Source organism: Microtus oregoni, unplaced genomic scaffold (assembly GCF_018167655.1).
Source record: "Microtus oregoni isolate MIOR12 unplaced genomic scaffold, Mior012 000004F_ref0000308, whole genome shotgun sequence".
In the NCBI taxonomy this organism is placed as follows: Eukaryota; Metazoa; Chordata; class Mammalia; order Rodentia; family Cricetidae; genus Microtus; species Microtus oregoni.
The window spans coordinates 57868980-57889407 of NW_024543063.1; the positions used below are offsets into that span (position 1 = coordinate 57868980).

Genomic DNA, 20428 nt, shown 5'->3' on the forward strand with positions numbered 1-20428 from the left:
TTGAGGGGATTTGATTGGGTCATCCTGATTTTTCTTCCTCTTCTTTGGGACCATAGAACTTTCCAAACAAAGCATTATAAATAGATCCTTAAGATGCTAGGCTCAATGGACTGTAGGGAGAGAGAAGTTTGAGCCTTAAAGAGTTGGTTTTAAATCTCATCCGCAATCCCTTGACAGAGTCTGTATCTGATATAGAGGACCTGGATCAACCAGTCCATCAACAAATCTTCATTAAATGCCACTAAACGCAGGGCACCATGCTCAGTGCAGTGGGCAGCTGTCCGAGTGGCTTTGCTTTAGACAGTCGTGCAGTGATTTGCAGCTTCTGATGAAAAAGACTATTTATGGCCTGCCAGAGCTTATGAGGCTGATGGCTGCTAAGTCTTCTTAAGCCTTCAACCGAGATTGCAGCTTTTTCTTCAAGGAAGAGGAAAACAAAACCAAGCAAGCAGCCATCCTTCTGTTTGGAAGTAAGTTGAACTCCCATGTTATGCAACAGTGGGAACTGAACTGAAATTGGCCTCCCTGGGAAAAATGAGAAGCAAGAGGCCCCATGAGCTCACTGTTTCTGCAGGGAGGGTAAGGATGGCATTACAGAAGAAAGAAAGGGGGAGGGGCAACATTTTCATGGTATGTCTCAAGTATGCATATTTTTCTTTTAAATGACTCTGAACTTATCTTGCCATTTGGAAATGTTAGCTTTGGAAAGGGCAGTTAGTATAGGGACATGTGGAATAGTTGAGAGTGTGAGGATTGTGGGGTGGAGAGAAGAGGTAATGGATTGTCAAAACTCTCGTGGCTGCCTGGTGTCAAATGTGTCAACCCAGTTTCAAAGAGCAATAGGTGGGAGTGAGGCCATGTGGGGATACTGCACATGTGGGGACATCACGGGTAGGGCCCAGGGAGACATTTTGTTTGATAACTTTCTGAGACTGTGCAGAGGGAGTGGCATGTTAGCGGTAGAGTACCACCATGGAGGAGAAGCTAGTGTTACCCCTGACACTCTATCCAAAGGCTTTATGGTATAGATTGGATGTCAGTGACTTCCTAAAAGTTCTATGTTACATCCTAAAGACCTGTATGACAATATTTGGAGGTAGAGCCTTTGGGAGGCAGTAAAAGTCACAAAGGCAAAGCCCTTATGGATCAAATGTATGCCCTTATCAAAGAAGTCCAAGAGAGCTTCCTTGTCCCTTCTTCCATGTGATGCTCAATGGGAAGGTGCCATCTATAAACTTGATCTTGGGTTTCCCAGCCTCCAGAGTGGTGAGTAACACATTTCTGTTGTTGGTTAACTGTGAGTCCCTACCTATTATAGCAACCAGAATCAGCTAAGACACTCCACATCTCTGAGGAGCTATTGTTAGATAGTCTTTGATGGGCTGTACATAACTTCACCTGCTCCTTAGCTGAACTGTGTATGGCTTGGTAAGGTCTCATGGAGTCGTAGGGTATTGGAACTATGTACTCTGGGGCTAGACTACATAGAGTCTCAGTTCTTGCAGTATGACCTGAGCCAAGTGATTACACCCCCATAGGCTTCAGTATAAAAGAGGGGATGTCTAGTAATAGTGCCTACACTTCAGAGGAGTTTCAGGAAGATTAGATAAAATAATAGATGGAAGCATCACATCCTCAAAGAGATGAACTGTTTTTATGATTATTACAAGGGTCAAGCTGGGTCCAGGCCCTTAGCTGTCCCACAGAGGCAAAGTGACACTGAGTAGGACTAGTCAAGATGGAGCAAAGCCTCACACCTGTCATCATTGCCCTCCTCATCCTCATTCTCACTTGTTTTTCAGGGATGTTTCACCATTATCTTTAATCAGGAAAGGCAACTATATATAACACTACTTATACACAGAGAAATCAAGAGGAAAAACAAAGAGATCTTAGCTTCCAGCAGAGCAGTCTAAATGGATATTTAGGTAATTTTGACTGCTCATTTCAAACTGCTTTTATCTTCAAAAACCCAAAGATGGGGGCAAGAACTCTTCATCCCACAGGTAGCATTGCTGGAGACTGATTACAGCTGAGGAGAAGAGGGGCTGGATTTGAAAAGAACTCTTTGAAGTGTGCCAAGGCATGGCTGGGGTGTGCTGCTGTTGGTGCAGATGTTTATTTCTGTGGATGCGTCTCCACGAACCGTGCTGGGTTTGTGAGGACTTGGTGTTCACAGAGCCCCTCGGTACCTCCACAGAAAGGACCCTGGAGCCTCATGGTAGTCTGTTATTAGGTGCAGAAGGAGTGTGCTTCTTCAAAGTTGAATTTCCTTTGACTTTGCTAACACTGTTTGGCCAAACGCTAGCTGTGGAAAGTTTGTTTTATATGGCACCAGAAGTTGTGCCCACCCTTACATGATGGAATGAGTAGAGGGGAATTCTGAGAGCTCAGGATCTCCTCAGGCCTTTAGAAACAGGTGTAGCCTGTTAGACTCTAGCAGAAATTGTATCACGGGGTCAGCCAGGTGGGAGAACCGGTATGCCTTTGCACTTGTGGGAGAAAGGCACACCTTCTGTGAGACAGCAAGTTGATGAGACCCTGAAGCATCTATATACCTGCCTCCTAGCTTCTAACAATAGGTGATGGCTGATCAGAGATCTGTAGGGCACAGTAGTTAGCCACATCAACTGGTGTGGCCTGCTTGTTGGTTGTAGATATTTTAGAGAGCGTTTTGAGAGCAAAGCATTAGGAAATAAGCAAAACTGGGCTGTTTCTTTTGTGTTCACATTCTACAGTGTGAAGGTATCAGAGTTTTTCATCACACAACCTGCATATCCTTACATGGCTTCCTGGTTCTGAGAGAGAGTCTGTTTTGGGTAGAGATTTAATAAATTAAGCCTAAATATAGAAAAGAGAAACATGATAGCCATCATTTTTCTACCTTTTTTGTCTTCTGTCAACACTAGTGGGCATAAGCAACTATGTGTATAGTTTGCATTTGGAGTGAGTTTCTCAGGGAGAGAAATTTCAGCCATTTAGCCTAAGGCTGATACTGCAGACAAGAGGCTGTAGGTTTTAACTCTGTCCACTACCCTGCTCCCAGAGCTTGTTGCCTCCAGTGTGGTGGCAGAATGGTGGTTTTTCTCCATTTGGGCCTCTCTGATGGAGGGTCAGCCCTCTTAGAAGGGTCCTGAGGCAGCTGTGCTGTATGGCTATGCCTGCAGGAGATGTGAGCAGATGTATCCTCACCTCAGACAGGAGGAACAACGACTAAAGGAGTGATTTTACACAAGCTCAGTTTGTGAGCCAATGTGTTTATTGGGTTCCTTACAAGAACATGTTGACCCCAAAGACAGCTGTATTACCCACAATCCCCCTGCAACATGAGTGAAAATGGCATCCCTGGAGTTTCCTGTACAACCCACTGGCCTCTCCACTCTGGAGTCTCTTTCCCAGCGATTGTTTACTGATCTGTGCCCTTGGGGAAGAGCCTTGTTAACCCTATCCTTTCCGAGTTTCTTCTGCCTATTGATCTCCTCTGGTTTCCTTATCCTAGTTTCCTTCTGGCAGGAAGAAATGTTTCATTTTAGAAGAGTTGGCTAGACATACTACAAGTAACTGAATTTTCTGAAGGGGTGTGGCCAGTTGTACAGGCTTTTCTCTGTCTTTGGAAAGGCAGGTTAGAGTTGGTAACCTTGTACCTTGTCATCTGTGGAGTGGGATGCTGTGATCAGGGAATTTTCTTTTTCAATTTTAGATGCTGGACCATTTTGATATTTTATATAAAGATGCCTTAATCAAATACAATATTATTTATAAAAGTGCCTCCCCTCCAAGAACATAGTTCCTACGGCTATAATACCTATTATAAAAAGCCTATAGTACAGGTTTGTCATCCCAATTATTCCAGACTCTGATACCAGAGGATCACACATTCAAGGGCTGCCTGGGCTAGGACTAATCAGGGAGCCTGGGGACTTAGCAAGACCCTGTCTAAAAATAAAATAAAATACAATAAAGGTAAAGTAAAAATAAAGTTAGGACTATATACTATCTACTATAAACTACTCAAAAGTGGTTTCTGTATAGCACATATAAGGGCCTAAGTTAAATCCTCTACCAGAAAACATTTGATTATAATAAAAACAATGCCTGGGCCTGATCTCATTTCCCTTGCTTGGCCCATTTTTCATTTCTTAACCAGTATCAGAATGATACTGAGCATGGCTGCAGGAGCAGATTTGGGGACCGGCAATTGGAAGCTGCTTAAAAATCCAGCAGTGAGAACCTGTCCATTACAGGGCTTTGGAAGAAATCCCCCGTTCCCTCCTAGCTGCAGCCTTTGAAGTGTACTCAGCTCTGCCCGTCTAGAGATCCATGTCTTCGTGTTTTAAAATATCAGCTCGGCTGCCATGGGCTTGCTGTTGTGTCTTGTGCCTTTGCTTTCTTTGTGGGAAAACATTGAAGAAGTGTCATCCCTTGGAGGAAAAGTGCTGTGAAAATACAAGTTTTCCCTCTCGCTTTCAGGAAACAGGTCTCATGTTTTGTTTTGTTTTTTTTTTTTTCCAGCTATTTGCATTCTTCTTTAACAGGGGAAGCTGTCAGGTTTTCCTCTGTCCTTCTCGACTTAGTTTGATCTCATCATCAGAACCCTATTTCTGTGTCTTTAGATTTCCCGTGGTACTTTAGAGTTGGTGCTGAAGCAGAGCTGCTCAGCTGTGCTAGTGCTCTGTTGTCATCCAATAACCACCACAGAACCGGCATATGCAAAGAAGGAAGCAAGCCTTTGTGTCGGGATGAAGTGCGGGATGACGGCTTCTGCTGTCGGGGGAGGGGGTTATGAAGAGAAATGCCTCGGAGTGTTTTTCCCTCATCCGTGGCAGTCTGCTGTGGAGGTGGCAGACATTTCTAACCTCTCAACACTGAGAGCAAACACTGCCTTTCTCTGTCCTTTATCACTTTGTATGTAGCTTGTTTCCCATCAGATCATGAAAGATTTATACCATGTTGGATATAATGGTCTGAACGAGTTTCAAAAGAAGGCTAATTATGTTTTTTTATATTTATTAGGGATAAAGTAAGAATCCTCTGCTAAAACAGAATACAAGGGGAACTGTCACCAGCTGTATAAGCCCTTTAGTTTCAGCAAGCACCACTAAATGAGAGCAGAGAAAATGCATAAATAAACCTACAGGGACAAAGAAGGGAGAGAAAATGACATTAGACAAGAAAGCTTTGGGACATGAAACGGAGAGCCGAACGATGTCCTGGTGAAGGGGAAGCTAAGGAGAAATGAGTCACTTCCCCCTAAGAACTGCTGGAAAGCCCAGGAGCTCAGCCACTCTCAGAGTTGGGAGCTGGTGAGGATCATTCTTTTTGAATGTGATGGGTTTTTCTAGGCCCAGTTTTGCTTGACTCCCAGACCTAGAGTGACAGATACTCATGGTTATCAAAGCTGAACCTGAGACAGTAGCTCATTGGCATATTGTCTCTCACCAATGAGTGAAGATGTGGAACTCATGGCAGTAAGCAAAGTAGAAGCACGTTTTATTAAGAGATAATAATGAAAGTGAGAAATTAAGGGAAAGTAAAGCTCCGAAGTGTGGGAGGGGTTCTCAAGAGAAGAAAAACCATTGAACTTCCTCACCAGAGGCTTTGTATAGGGCTATGGCAGAAATCAGACAATGGCTGAAGTACTTACTAAGAGCTTGGTCTGTTTTCCAAATATATTGCTAGCTGAGCCAATGGGCAGGCTGACATGCTCCTGGCTTGCCTGGAGATAATGATGAGGTTGCTCATGCACAAGCCTGCACCAGGCAGACAGAACATCAGTGGATGCTGGAAGATTCCTTCTCAGGAGATCTCTGCTCCCAGTCTAAGAAGCCAATGGCTATTCTGCCCCTGTTCTTTTCCAACACACAATCCATTTCTGGGTAACTGAACCAGTGGGAGTACTGGGAACCAAGGAAAATGGTTCTGTGCTGGAAGGTTCTGGTCTAAGATTCTCCTATGGGGTGTTTTCTGTGATCTGATGCGCAAATCATTATTCCCCACTAGTCAGTCATTGGTCACTGTCACAAACGCCTGGCAAAACACAACTTAACTGGTGGAAGGCGTTATTTTGACTTAATCTCCATTGGTTTGGGCCTTGTCTTAGTCAGTATTCTATTGCTGTGAAGAGACACCATGACCATGACAGCTTTTATATGGAAAACATTTAACTGGGGCTCGCTTACTGTTCAGGTTTAGTCCATTATCATCATGGTGAGAAACATGGCAGTGTACAGGCAAATGTGGTGCTGGAGAAGGAGCTGAGAGTCCTACATCAGGATGCACAGGCAGCAGAAGGAGACTGTGTGCCCTTCTGGGCATGGCTTCCTCCAACAAGGCCACACCTACTCCTAATAGTGCCACTCCCTATGGGCCAAGCCTTCAAACACATGAATCTATCGGGGCATATTTATTCAAACCACCACAGGCCTGTAGTTAGATATAGCCTCGTAGCAGGTAACATCTGGTAGAGTAAAACAGTTCCGCTTGTAGTAGACCACATGCCTACATTAGTAGAATTCCTCCTTTTGCTTTGCTCCATCCTCACCTTCCCCTAGCCTACTGAGTGTTGCTATTGACATTCAGGGCATGTGGTCCTCCCTCAGTTGCTGTCCCACATGACAATTGTCCCTGGAAACACCCTAACAGGCACAGCTAGTAGTGTCACTTTTTAAACCCTTAGGAGTGTTTCAGTCTTGTCAACTTGACATTCAAGATTAACCATCACGGTAGGAGACTAGTGACTCCTTTTTGGAGAGAAGGACATCCAAGAGAAAAGACCGACAGATTTCAGCATGAAGTGGTTGGCCCTGCTCAGTACCTACACCTCGCATCACCAGCCAGAAAGCCTTACATTTGGACTCTGGGCTCATAGTAGTGCCATAACACTGCTCTCCATGTGAAAAGATGGCTTAGGGTCAGCAGGAATAACCACACCCTATACCTGCTACCCTAAGAGAGGTGAAAAGATAGAGCATCAATGGAAGGGACTGCAGCAGAGCTAAAACAGTCATCAGATGGGTCAGAAGATCAGCCCTAGGAAGTTGTAGAACAAGACAAGAATACAAACTAGGTGTGGTGGAGTACACCTGCAATCCCAGCCCTCAGAGCCTGGGGTAGGAAGATGAGAACTTCAAAGCAAGCCAGGGCTACAAAGTGAGACTCTCTGTACATCTGGAAAAAATTCAATTAAGAAAATGAGAGGTACATGTATGCCCATATTTCAGACGAGATATTTGCAGCCAGGTTCTCTGGCCATGCTTAGTTTCCAAGGGCAGCTGCTATCCTGCCAGACACCTGTAGCCACCTAACAAATGGCTCAGGATGTGCTGCTCCTAATCTTTGTTATTATGTAGATGACCTAGGAAGAGGTGTGGATTCCAAGCTGGTGACTGAGTTGCAGGTGTGATGGTACTCCTTACTCCTGCATCCCCTAGAAAGAGAATATGAGTTTCCACCTTGCTTTACCTGGGGGGAATAAAAGGTTTGAAGAATAAATGCGGGTAGATCTTCAGGAATGAATGAAGCCTGAGATGCCCTTCCAATATTGCTGTGTGAACCGTGTCTCATTATTTCCCGTGCCTCCGTATTGGTCCAGTTAGGGAAAAGTAGTTTTTATGTTGGGGCTACAGACTCCGACAGGTGGCATTCAACTAAAACAAAGCTTAGCATCTTTTTGAAGGTGTTGTAGGCTTTTGGGTCCCTCCTCAATTGTTTTTTTTTAAAGACCATTTTTAACATCAATAATTGTCTTTTTAGAACAGTTTTAGGTTTATTGAATTTGGAAGGGAGGAGATGGAAGAGATAAAAATATTGTTGTTTTAACATATATTAAATGCATGGGAGTCAACTTCATTGCAGTAATAGATAACACAGTGATACAGGAATGTGAGGTTTTAGGGGAATGCCTCAGATCCAGAAGCAATCTCCTGTGAGTGAGGAGTAGCCATGGGAACCAATGATGTGTAAGATGCTTGCATTAGCGCATAATCAAATGAAATATCTCACATTTTTTTGGTGACTAGGAGACTCGGTTTAATCATAAATTTGTCTGTTTGACTGTGTAACTTTGGAAACTATGTATACCTTCCAGTTTTAGAAAAAGCAGCAATTAGCTTTGGCAAATAACTAGAAAGCACAACTTTATTCTTAATTAGACTGAAGAGGATTTGAGAGCCTTGAAAGGAAGGCAGGTGAACTGCAAAATAGCAAATCCAGTTTGCCTGGCACTTTACAGTTTGCATTGTGCCATTTCACAACCCTTATCTATGATTTGAACAACCTCTAAGAGAGTAGCAGTGATTATTAGCACATCACTTCATAAATCAGGCACCGAGGCAAGAATCAAAATCAGGTCCTCGGACTCAATCAAGTGAGCCAGATAGGCCAGGGAAGAGGGTATTTCCCTCATCACAGTGATGCTTGGAGACCCAAGGGCTTACAGCCAACACTCCAGAGTGTGGGCCTGCTATCTGAGGCTCAACTCTCAGGCCAGCAGTAAAGATTCAGAGGAGCTGTTGAACACAACAGGCCAGACCTAGGAGACAGAAGCCCAGAGAGTCTCAGAGGACTTCCCTGTGTCCCTATCCCATGCTGATGTAGTACCTAGAGTTATTTCCAAGATTCCCCCCAGCAGGACCTTTCCCCGTTGCTCTTGTTTTTCCTGGTATGGCAAGCTGCCAAAGGTCTTGTTTCAAACACTCACGTTGCCTTGGCAGACCTGTCAGGAATGATGTCTGGATTCCTTCTTCACACAGCTGGGCCAAGACTTGTGTGACATCCCTGGGCACAACGAGTCTCCACAGCAAGGTGCATAGGATCAAAGCTTAATTGGGTACTTCTCGTGGAATCTCTCAGTTGGAGGCATAATGCTAGTTTTTCTTAGTTCTAAAACATTAAGCATTTGTCTGGAGTTGCTAGGAGCTATTTTCTCTGATATATGGAGAAAAATTCTCTGATGTAAAATAGAATGATATTAAAATAGATACAGTGAAAATGAGGTGGAAAGAGAAGGGAGAGTAGTGTGAGAGAGAACGGACATATCTGAGATTATCTGTGGGGACCTGTGGAGAGAAGGAGAACAAATAGAGAAGAGAGGAGGGTTTTCTGGCTCCTTAGTGGGTTTCATTTCCCATTCTGGAATCTTTTTCCTTCATTATGTGAGTCAATTTAGTGTCCTTTGTGCCCAATAAAGCCAACAAACAATTCCTTCTTTCTTAAACGAAGTTGCCACTCCTTGTGAGCCATAGGGTCCTGGCTACTAATCAGGAGCACCCAGGCTTTATTAGATGTCAGTATGTGCTTACAGCTCCCTGTCTTGTTAAGGCCTCCGCTGCTCAGGCCATCCTGCATCCTGAGATCCCCTGCAAGCTCCCCAGAGCCTCTCTATACACTTTCCACAGAGCTGTGCCTGGATTTCTCCCTGGATCCCAAAGTGCCATTTGTTCATTTATCCATCGTATTGATCACTTTCCTCATTGTTGTGACCAAACACCTGACTATCATAGGGTAATTGGAAAGATGTGTTTGTTTACTTTGGCTCCAGGTTCGAAGTTGTACTCCATCATGGTGGGGAGCATGGTAGCAGGAGCACGACATAGCTGGTCACATGCGTCCTCTGTCAAGAAACAGAGCGAGATGAACTCTGAGGTTAGCTTCCTGCTTCCCCCCTTTTTTTAATCAGTCCAGGACCTCAGCTCACAGGATGGTGCCCCTCACATTCAGGATGAATCTTCCCTGCACAGTCAGAGCCCTCTGGAGAGTCAGTGGCACAGGCAGAGGTGTGTCTCCTACGTGATTTCAAATCTGGTCAACTGGCAATGAACATTAACTATCTTATCCAGTAAATGTTTACAGAGCATAGATTTGATGGAAACAGAAACCAGCAGGGTGGACAAGGACAGACTGACTATGAGTCACTGTAAAAAGTAATTCATTTCTTGATAACAAGTGGAAAGTCGTGAAAAAGAAATGGCCCTGCCGGTGAGGTCTGGAAAATCCCCACGGATTGTTGTAGATGGGTAAAAAGGTGGACTTCTGTCTCTAGAGTGGAAGCAAAGCGTGCAGATTTGAGGCTTCACTTGCAGAGAGAAGCCTGTTAGCAGCACAAGGTTTGGCTTGTGTAGCGTGGTGGGGAGGCTCTGAGAAGCCCATTTCTCATGCTCTCCAGCCAGGGCATCTTGTCATCTGCTCTCAGCTGTTGTGCTGAGGGTGGAGGAGGGGTTTTCACAGCTGTGTCTTCATGGTACATGGACTTTCCCATCCTCAGCCTGAGACACTGGTTTACACAGTAGGTTCAGACCCAGGAAGACAGGTAGGCTGTGGACATGGGAACCTAAGAGACTTGCCACTGTCACCACAGACAGAATTCAGTCAAGGTCATGTGTTTCTTCTACACCAAGATTGGAGGTGTCTTTGTGAATGTCTGCTCAGGGCTAGGTGAGGGCAGGGGATCAATGCTGGCTGATAATGCGGGTGGGGGGGGCGGGTAGCGGCGCTTTGGCAGCATGTCTGCCTTCTGGGAGCCTTGCATGCAACCTGTAGCAGAAACCTGTCCCCTGTCCCAGATCTTTCTTCCATTAGAATTTGTTATAAGAAAATGTAGACTTTCCCTCCATGGTATTATTTCTTTGTACCAATTATTTGGGTTAAGATTAGCCAGCTTCTGGTGAGAGAAGAAAGGGAGTTCTGTTTTTCACTAGCTTGAGGAAGAAACAGTATAACTTTCATGTTGTATATCTACTGGGAAAGCTTTCTTCTGTAGGATAATTTGATGTAGGTAGAGAGGTCACTTTATCAATATGGCCAGAAACTAAAATCCCCTAAATAAATAGGTTTGTAGTTCTTTCTTGTTTTTTAAACAAACAAACAAACAAACAAACCATAAACTAGAACAAAATCAGGAAAATCTCTCTGCTACTTTTAAACTTTCAATAGCCTTGACCATAATCTGAATCATCAAAATCTGTTCCTTCTAGTTTGATCATAGTAGCAAATATGAATTTATCAAATATCCTCTGTCTCACCTTGATTTCTGTGTCCTAGAAACTTGTAGCTCTATACCTTCTCCAGTTAAAAACTAGACACAGTTATGTGTTTAAAGTAATGTAATAGTCTCCAAAACCCAGCACGAAGCCCACTTCCTCTAGGAAGCCTTCTGCGAATCAAGTGGTGATCAAGATGCTGGGACACACAATCAACTGACAGTCTGTTGTGGTCCAAGTTCTAAGTATATCTTGAAGTTACAGTGATAATAATAATAATAAAAATAAAATAATAATACTGTAACAATAGCAACTGTGCCTATGATGAACTCAGAAGCAAATGATCACAAAACTAAGAAAGCTTAGATTTAAGTTCCAGGCTCCCTCACTTGCATAAATCCCCACTAAGGGACCTGAAAGGGGCTCCAGCAGTTTACATGGTTTCATGTTTTGTGAACATTGCCAAAGAAAAGCATTTTCACTAAAGTCTGAGGTTCACCATCTCTTTTCATGCCAACTTTCCTCTTTTCAATGTCATTTCTATTGCATGGCTGTGCAGTAGCCATTGCATATTCCCTGCACTACTAAGCAGAAGCTGAATGCATCAGTTCTGGAGTAATGGGCATACTTGTGACATCTAAGGAAGTTCCCATAGTCCTCTGGGCTAAGTCGTCCAGTGTAAAGAAACAAGGACATCAGCAAGTGATGGGTACTGTTCTCTCAGAATGAACTGAAATTAATCACATCACAAGAAAATCTGAGTACTCTAAACTCTCTTAGCTCATGTGACGAGAGACTCTTGAGAGGGTTTTCCATATTAGACCACAGCCCTAAAAATGGATACCTCACTATAAATAACCAGTTGTAATGCTGAAGGAAACTTTTTTTCTGACCTATGTCAAAAATAAAAAAGTGAATTTGGCTAGCTAAGTTAGATATAGGGATGGGGCTGAGTTTGTATTTTTTTTTTGTTTGTTTTCCTGATTATTAATAGAAAAAAATTACAAAATTATTGCCATATGAAGGAATGACTGGAAGCATAAAAACAGGGAAATGCATTATGAAGGGACATCCGGCAGGTTATTAGCAAGATCCTTACTCTGTAGGTCCTATAAAGTTGCACCATGGTCTCGCTTGTCTTTCTGAATGAATAAGAACCTTCATTCTTAAGTTGGCACTCATAACTAGTACTTCATCCATATCAGGGTCTACACAACTGAACCTAGCCATGGCGGAAGTGTGGGGTATAGAAGTTGTGGGCTTTCTCTCATTAGTCAATCATCTGGAAAGAGCTACAGATACTCTGTCCTAAAATGTTTTGCATCAATGGTGAGAGAATGGGTCTTGAGGCTTCTTCATCCTTAAATATCCATTCCTGATTTTAACAAAGCTACTTTCAGTTCTAGTGGTTCTGGCAAACATTGTAGGTGTGGGAATGTCAGGGAGGATTGCAGGCTGCCTACCTCAGTTCCAAGAGGCTACTTGCTTTCTGAGATCAGAGTTAGGTTGCTGGTTCAAACTGCCCCATACCTTCAAGAAAAGTAAATCCCTTTTTTATGAATAGTTTTTGGGTTTCAGTGAGGTCCCCCTTCATGGATTATTAACTTTGGATCGCTTGTGAAGGAAGACAGACCATCCTTGTTGTGGTGGTTTGAATGTGAAAAAGGCCCCCATAGGCTCAAAGGAAGTGGCACTATTAGGAAGTGTGGCCTTGTTGGAGGAAGTGTGTCACTGGAGCTGGGCTTTGAGGTTTCAAGTGCTCAAGCCAGGCCAAGGGTCTCTTTCTGTCTACTGCCTAAGATCAAGATGTAGAACTTTCCATAGCTCTAAAGCAGCCAGGCTCTGTGTTGATGTCCATGACTTCAGTAACCACTGAAGGACATGCAGAGGCCCAGGCTCTGGTCAGTCACCTGAGTTCATGATGGTGTTTGAGAGCCATGCTACTGCTAGGGCCGTCCTGATCTGATTGGCATGTGCTTCCACCCAGGGCTGTGGTGATGTCAAGACCTGAGCAGTAGCATAGGGTCGTTTCTGTGTCTGTGGCCTTACTGCAGCCAGTGTTGATATCCATGGCTCCTGTTACTACCAAAGGCCGTGTAAATACCTGGGGTCTGTGCTACTGCCTGAGGTCTCGTTGGCATCTGAGGGTCATGCTCCAGGCAGAGCCATAGATGAGTGGCCTGTGTTGCCACATGGTCATGTCCGGGCTGGGAGTGCAGTGGAGGACCATATCTGGGTCTGTGACCCTACTGCAGCAAGGATCTGTGATGGTGTCTGTGTCTCCTGTTACCATCTAAGGCCATGCCAATGCCAGGGGTCTGGGCCACCACCTGGGGTCACGTTGATGTCTGAGGGTCACACTGCGACTAGGACCATGCCTATCTGAGTGGCCTGCTCTGTCACATGGGGCCATGGTAACATCCAGGCCTAGGCTGCTGCCAAGGATCATGTCCATGGTCCTACTGCAGCTGGGGTCTGTGTTGATGTCTGTGGCTCACGTTGTCACCATAGGCCACACAGATGCCCAGGGTCTAGGCCACAATGGTGTCTGATGGCTGTGCTGCCAATGGGCCATGCCCATATAAGTGGCCTAAACTGTTACCAGGACCATGATGCCATCCAGGTCTTAGCTGCTGCTGAGGGCCATGTCTTGGTCCATGGTCCTATGCAATTGGGGTCTATGTGGATGTCCATGGTCTATGTTACACAGGGGCCCCACTGGAACCATGCCTGTTGAAATCCAAGGGTTGTGCTGAGCTGGCCCCACCCTTTACTGGCTTTTCCCCTCGCTGGACACTAGGGCAGGAAAGCTGTTCTTGCCCCTCATGGGAGAACTGGTCCCTGCACTAGGGAGAGATCTCACCACAGGCATGGGAGATCTGGCTCTGGTGGCATGGGAGAATTGGCTCTGTCCCTCACCTGAGGTAGGGTGGTCCCAGGGGCCTGGACTAACCAGCTCAGCTACTACACACGCCCACATCCTAGCCCTGGGGGTTGGCCCACCCTAACATCTACTCCATCTATGACCTTCTGGAGCACGTGATGGCCACAGGATTTCCATGACTCAGGGCAACAGCAGCACATCCAAGAGGATTTTCGGTGAGAGTTCATTGATGAGGTTATGCCAGAGGCCAGAGCCTTGACCAGACCAACGGCTCATTGCAATGTCCCCTCTAAGAGTTGCCATGGTCATGGTGTCTCTTCAAGCAATAGAAACCCTAAGTCAAAAGTTGGTACCAGGTATTGCTTTGTTAGGCCTGAAACTTTTGTTTGGAAGAATGTGGACTTTGGATTAGGAAAGCAGTTGAATGCTTTAAGCAGGTTTAATGGACCATACCAGTAGAAGCATGGGAGACAGTGGTGCTGAGGGTGATTTGGTTTCAGAGACCTAGAGATGATTCTTGTGATATTCTGGCAAAGACTGTGGCTGCTTTCTGCCTTTATTAAAGAAATTCACCTGAGGCTAAAGTGGAGAGTTTTAGATTAACAACTTCAGCAGAGATCTCTAGACAGCCACGTATTGGATAAGTTGCTTGGTTATTAGTGGTTATGCTTATACAGATCTGTAATGAAAAAGAGCAAAGCCAGGAGGCTGCACTCCTCCACGGCCTTTGCATCAGCTCCTACTTCTAGGTTCTTGTTCCTGTCCTGGCTTCCTTCAGTGATGGACTACAGTGTGGAAGTGTAAGCCCTTTCTTTCCCAGTGGTCACGGTGTTTCATCGTAGAAACCCTAACTAAGACACTTGTGTACCCATCTTCTAATGTAGGTAGGACTGACCTTATCAAATAGGACTTCCTCCTGTTGAGAACTGAAAGGAAAAAAAGAGAAGCCATTTATCTGAAAATGTTCCCTCCATTGGTGATAATAAAAATCTTTATTTTCAGATCTTTATATGCTGTCTGAAAATATTAATGACTTCAATAGAGGTCAAGCCTACCTATCAGATGGAACATTTCTCTCCATGCTTTGACAAGGTGTCCCCAGTCCAACGAGTTCCCCCACCCCATTTCAGGGAAAGAATGAAGTTCATAGAAACCTTAGCTCTTTCCTGATGTGTTTCCCTTACTAGTTTAGCAGCAGCAGATGGTCAAGCATGAGAAGAGAAAATAGGAACTGGGCATGTTTACCCTTCCCCTCCTATCATTGCTTATAGCAGTCTAACTCAGCAGAATTACAGTCCAGTTCTCCAGCAGATGAGGTAGGAGGTGAGGAATATCCAAACTCCCAAATCTATGTTACTAGTAACCTAGTGGTCCTTTTCATACCTTTATAACTGGATTCATCAGGATGAATCATTTGGAATTGTAACTGCACATAAATATCTAGAACCCCACCAATGGGTAGCTTTCAGATTTCAGTCTCTTCCAACTGATGTTTAACTGGGCTTGTTTATGTGAAGGGCACATAATGTACAAATGCCATGAAGAAATAGCCTTCTTCAGAGAGATAGCATAAGGTGGCTAATGGCATGCTTGCTTACTTTGCTATTTTTTTTTTTAAGAAAATCATCTTTGTATTCTCAGTTTCTCAACTATGAAATAAGTGGTAAGTCTGTGAGCCAGTTGCTGGTTTGTCTTTAGGTCCATCTCTGCATTTTTCTGTTCTCTTGGGAGAGTTTATTTCTCGGGTTCTCTTGTCACCTGACCTTTATGTGGGGTTAGCCAATAGGAAGTCTTGACAGAAGGTAGGAGAGCAACAGAAAGGAAAGGCCATATCTGCGCCCATACCACCCTGAGCATGCTTGATCTCATAAGCCAAGTAGGAACGGGCCCAGTTAAGACTGGGATAGGAGATGTACTGACTGGAGTCTCCACCAGTACCTCAAATAGCCCTCCTCCATAGTCTTAATTCCTGTGTGACATCTTCATGACAGTTGTGACTGATTTTGGTTGGTTCCGGCTTTTGGACACTAGGCCTTATCTTTGCTCATTGGCCCTCTAGCCTTAGGTTGATGTCATCTTCTCGGTGTGCTAGTCTTGGAGCTGCCTCACAGCTGCAGCTCTCTCGGCATTCTGGTCACACACACAACTGTGCCCCTGTGTTCAATGCTGTATATTGGAAAGACGTAAAGAGGTTTCTTTTTTCCTGGAGGTCCCCTGAATAATTATTAAAGATAACGAATCTAAAAGGAGGACGGAGCTAAGGTGTATGCCTAATATTGTTCCAGACCACAGCAAGAGTCAACACTGACCTTCCTCATCAATGGTTCAGAGCGTATTGTGCATAGACATTTTTCTTTTGATCTTAGTGGTTAAAATATGACATCACTTAGAGAAATGTGAAATGGTCACATCTGCTAGGAAAGACTACCGAGTATATCTAGCTCATATGCAGTCTCCAGTTTCCATAGAAACCAGGCAGAGAAAATTTGTTAAAGAAAGCCTAGAAAATAGGTAGATTCAGGTCTCTATGATTATTTCTCAAACCCTTTAGCACACAAGCAGGCTGCTATTACTGTTATCTTATTGTCTACCTAGTATCTTTTTTTTTTTCTTGTAAGATCCACAGACCCAGGTTCTTTTTTCTGTGGGGAAGCTGACACAAAGTGCAGGATTTCTCTGCTACAGCATCGTCCCTATCACAGCCTCAGTAGCAGTGATTTCCGGGCTCCTGTCATTGTGCTTTCCTGCCATGGAGCTGGATAAGCCCACCTCATTATCCCGTGGCTGCTCAAATGTTGTTTACTGTTTTCTGTTAAGACACAAGAGCAAATAACTCAAATATTATGTTAAGCAAAACTCTTGACTGCAGGGGGACCAATTGAAATCCCAATTACCATCCTGGCAGTGAGAGCTCAGCTGGAATGAAAAATATTAAATTTCCCTGTGTTGGAGTGGGGAAGCAGGAAAGATTCTTGGGTCATTTGATTACAAGCCAAATCCTCAAAATCCCTCTTTAGCCATCAGAGCTGGTGGCAGCAACAAGGGAGACAGCTCTGAGTCAGATCTGGCAGAATTTGAATCAATAACCAGGCAATCTTGCTTCAATTTCCAAGCAATTTTAAATCTTTCTCTTTCAAATGTCTCGAGGAGGATGGGATTGAGGGCTGGGAGGGAAATGCAAGCATTTAGAATACCAAGGTGAACTTCATTTTTCTGTCAAAAGATTCTTACGTGTCCCCAGAGGTTTTCTCAGGACATCAGCAAGGCTGTATTGTCTTGGGCACCAGCAGAAGGACCCTCTGTCTTCCTCCAGCGTTTTCTATGGCTGAGTGCGTGCTTAGCTTAGCTGGTTAGAGCACAGAGAAAATAAAACGCAGGAAATAAGGACATAAGGGCTTGTGCCTGGATTTCAACATGGCGGGCAGAATGACAGATTAGATAGAGCTGTGGGCTTGCTGTCAGAGGCACGGGGACAATCTCTGCTGCCACTTTCAAGCTGTGTGACCCTGAATAAATCATTTCATTCATTTGTTTGTTTTCCATGAGTGACTTGAGAGAGAGTGCATGGCTCAGCACAAATACTGGCAGAAATCAGAAAGGCTTGCTTGACGAGCACATGATGCCCACACAAACATCAGAACACTGGCAAGACGGTGCTGAGAACAGTAGTAACAATGAGAGTGTGGAAACAACCCGTGAAAGCCTTTCCTTATGGGCTGCCTACGGAAGAGGGTGAGAGGGAGCTGGCTTCTTTCTTTCTTTCTTTCTTTCTTTCTTTCTTTCTTTCTTTTTTCAATGGTGTTGAAGCGAATGCTAAGTCAGAACCACGAAATCTGTACCTCCTGGGTGGCCTCTCTGCAGCCTCCCCGAGGCTGAGTTGCTATTGGCCATCTTTAATTGTGTTAGGGTGACATTTTTGTCCATGCTTTCTGGAGTTACAGATAAAAATGCTGGATGTAGCTGAAGTCTTTGAAGGCGTTCAGAAGTTTCTCTGTGTTCCTCTTTCCTTACAGTAACCCAAAAGCCAAAAGCTCTCTCGCCGGACTTTTGTTTTTAAAGAAAGACACGTCTGCTTTATGACTGAGTTAAAAATATAGAACCTCACATGGAATCCAGGAGTGAAGACTCCACCAGGCTGATCTTGGTTGCTATGACAGCCAGACGGCCATTTAACCCGCTCCAAGAAGAGTCATCCCAAAGGGGGCGAGGTGAATCTCAAATGTGCTATCATTTATGTTCCTTCACGGGGAAGATCTCTGCGATTACCAGTGAGCTCATCCTCCCAACAGGCCTAGCAGGCAGATCAATACTATCAGCCCCTTTAGTGTGCAGTGTTATTCCCCACTTTCAGGCTCGTTATCTACCAGCCAGTTATTCCGTCTTTAAAGACCTGTCAGTGCCTTGTTGTCGCAATGCCCGCTTTGTGGTTGTGACTTTGTGTTATCCAGAAAACACTAAAACTGTTCAGACAAAATCAAGTGAGGTCAGAACTCAGGTAGGTGACATAAGAAATACTGGGATGCTGAATAACATCAGAATTTAAGGAGTCAATGCAAGGTGCCTCAGGTAGCAAGCCAGGGAACTAACTAGACCACCTGCCTGTTTGCCCAATGACTGTGAAGCATCCCTTCTTTCTGAGATCCTGCCCTAACTTTAGTTTCTTGCTCTCTTTTCTCTTTTACAGAATTGTTGGGTGAAATGAGACTTATTTTTTAGAAGAAAATGCAGTAGAAGTGAAAATGGTGTACATCAAAGCAACAGAAGAAAAGGAGCGCCATTTAGGTCATAGTGCAAACAGAGGGACTTCATAATCTGTTTGGATGAATGCTTTAAAAGACACTCAAGTTGAGCTGAGCATGGTGGGGCAGACCTGTGAGTACATCAGTCCCAAGGTAGAGGTATCTCTCTATGAGTCCATCCTGGAAGTGAATATCCAGGGTCTCTATTAGAGTCTGTGGGCTTCATCCAGTGTTAAAGCCCTTCTTTCTGGATAATTGTGGCTGGGGAGTTAAAGGTGCCAAGGTCAAAGGACATAGTAGGACCTTTGTCTAGGCAACGATGGGGACCACAATGGGGTCGGAGGAAAGAACTGAATTCTGCCGATAATTCAAAATATCAAGTGCTAACATGGTATCAGAGAGATCAGACCAGCTGTGTTTCTGGAAAAACTCTTACGTTCCCAGTGAGTAGCTTGGATACAAGTAGATAGTCCGAGCCTGGTGTGGAGCTGGCTGGTGCTGGGAATCAGGACACTGGCAATAAGCTCTCTTTTCCCTGCAGAGTAGTTGTTTTATGAGATAGGATCTCATGATGTTGCTCAGGTTAGCCTCAGTCTTCTGAACTAAGTGGGCCTCCTGCACTACCCCCACCCCTAAGTTCTGCTACTACTACTACTGGACTATTTGTGTGCCTGGCCAGAGAAATATTTTTTTTAGATGCTCAAACCACAATATATAAGATTGCAATCATATTAAAAATGGTTGTAAAATTTTTTTAAACCTGCAACTCTATGATATAATAGTGTAAGTTTATGTTATTTATTTATCTTTCCATGTTGTGGACTGAATTTAGAATGCTAAGCACATACCCTATCACTGAGTTGATCTCTTGATCTTAGTATCTATCTATCTATCTATCTATCATCTATCCATCCATTCATCTATCCATCCATCCATCCATCCATCTATCTATATATCTATTTTTTAACATTTTAGAGTGATTAGATAAAACATAGGTGTAGGAATAGTACCATAGCTTAACTGCATCCCTGACCTACTTGAGTGCTGGGTTCAAGTCCCAGCCCTATATATACTTGGGATGGTGGTACACAGCTATAATCCTAGCACTTGAGGAAAGTAGACGGGTCAGGTTAGTCACCCTCGGCTACCCAGAAAATTTAATTTTTATTTCTTTATTTCTTTATTTATTTATTTTTGGTTTTTCGAGACAGGGTTTCTCTGTGGTTTTGGAGCCTGTCCTGGAACTAGCTCTTGTAAACCAGGCTGGTCTCGAACTCACAGAGATCCGCCTGTCTCTGCCTCCCAAGTGCTGGGATTAAAGGCGTGAGCCACCACCGCCTGGCTTAAATATTTATTTATTTATTTATTATGTATACAATATTCTGTCTGTGTGTATGTCTGCAGGCCAGAAGAGGGCACCAGACCTCATTACAGATGGTTGTGAGCCACCATGTGGTTGCTGGGAATTGAACTCAGGACCTTTGGAAGAGCAGGCAGTGCTCTTAACCACTGAGCCATCTCTCCAGCCCCCTACCCAGAAAATTTAAGCTCAGCACAGGCTTTGTAATACCCTTTATGAAAAACGACAAAAATGAATGCGCTAACAATTGTTCTAATTTTGAAAAATCATTTAAAGTAACATCTTAAGACGTGGCACCTGAGGATGTCTGAGAATTCTGTTGGTAAAAAAGTCACAGGTCCGGCCGGGCGGTGGTGGCGCACGTCTTTAATCCCAGCACTCGGGAGGCAGAGGCAGGCGGATCTCTGTGAGTTCGAGACCAGCCTGGTCTACAAGAGCAAGTTCCAGGACAGGCTCCAAAACCACAGAG

The 20428-nt window shown here is 44.3% G+C and overlaps 1 long non-coding RNA gene across 1 annotated transcript in view; it reads left to right on the forward strand.

The window, feature by feature from the left end:
- LOC121446776 overlaps nucleotides 1-20428 on the forward strand; it is a 132310-nt gene that overhangs the window by 91285 nt on the left and 20597 nt on the right. The window contains exon 3 of the long non-coding RNA XR_005974128.1: nucleotides 18545-18732. This is a non-coding gene — a long non-coding RNA (uncharacterized LOC121446776). The remainder of the gene's footprint in view (nucleotides 1-18544; nucleotides 18733-20428) is intronic.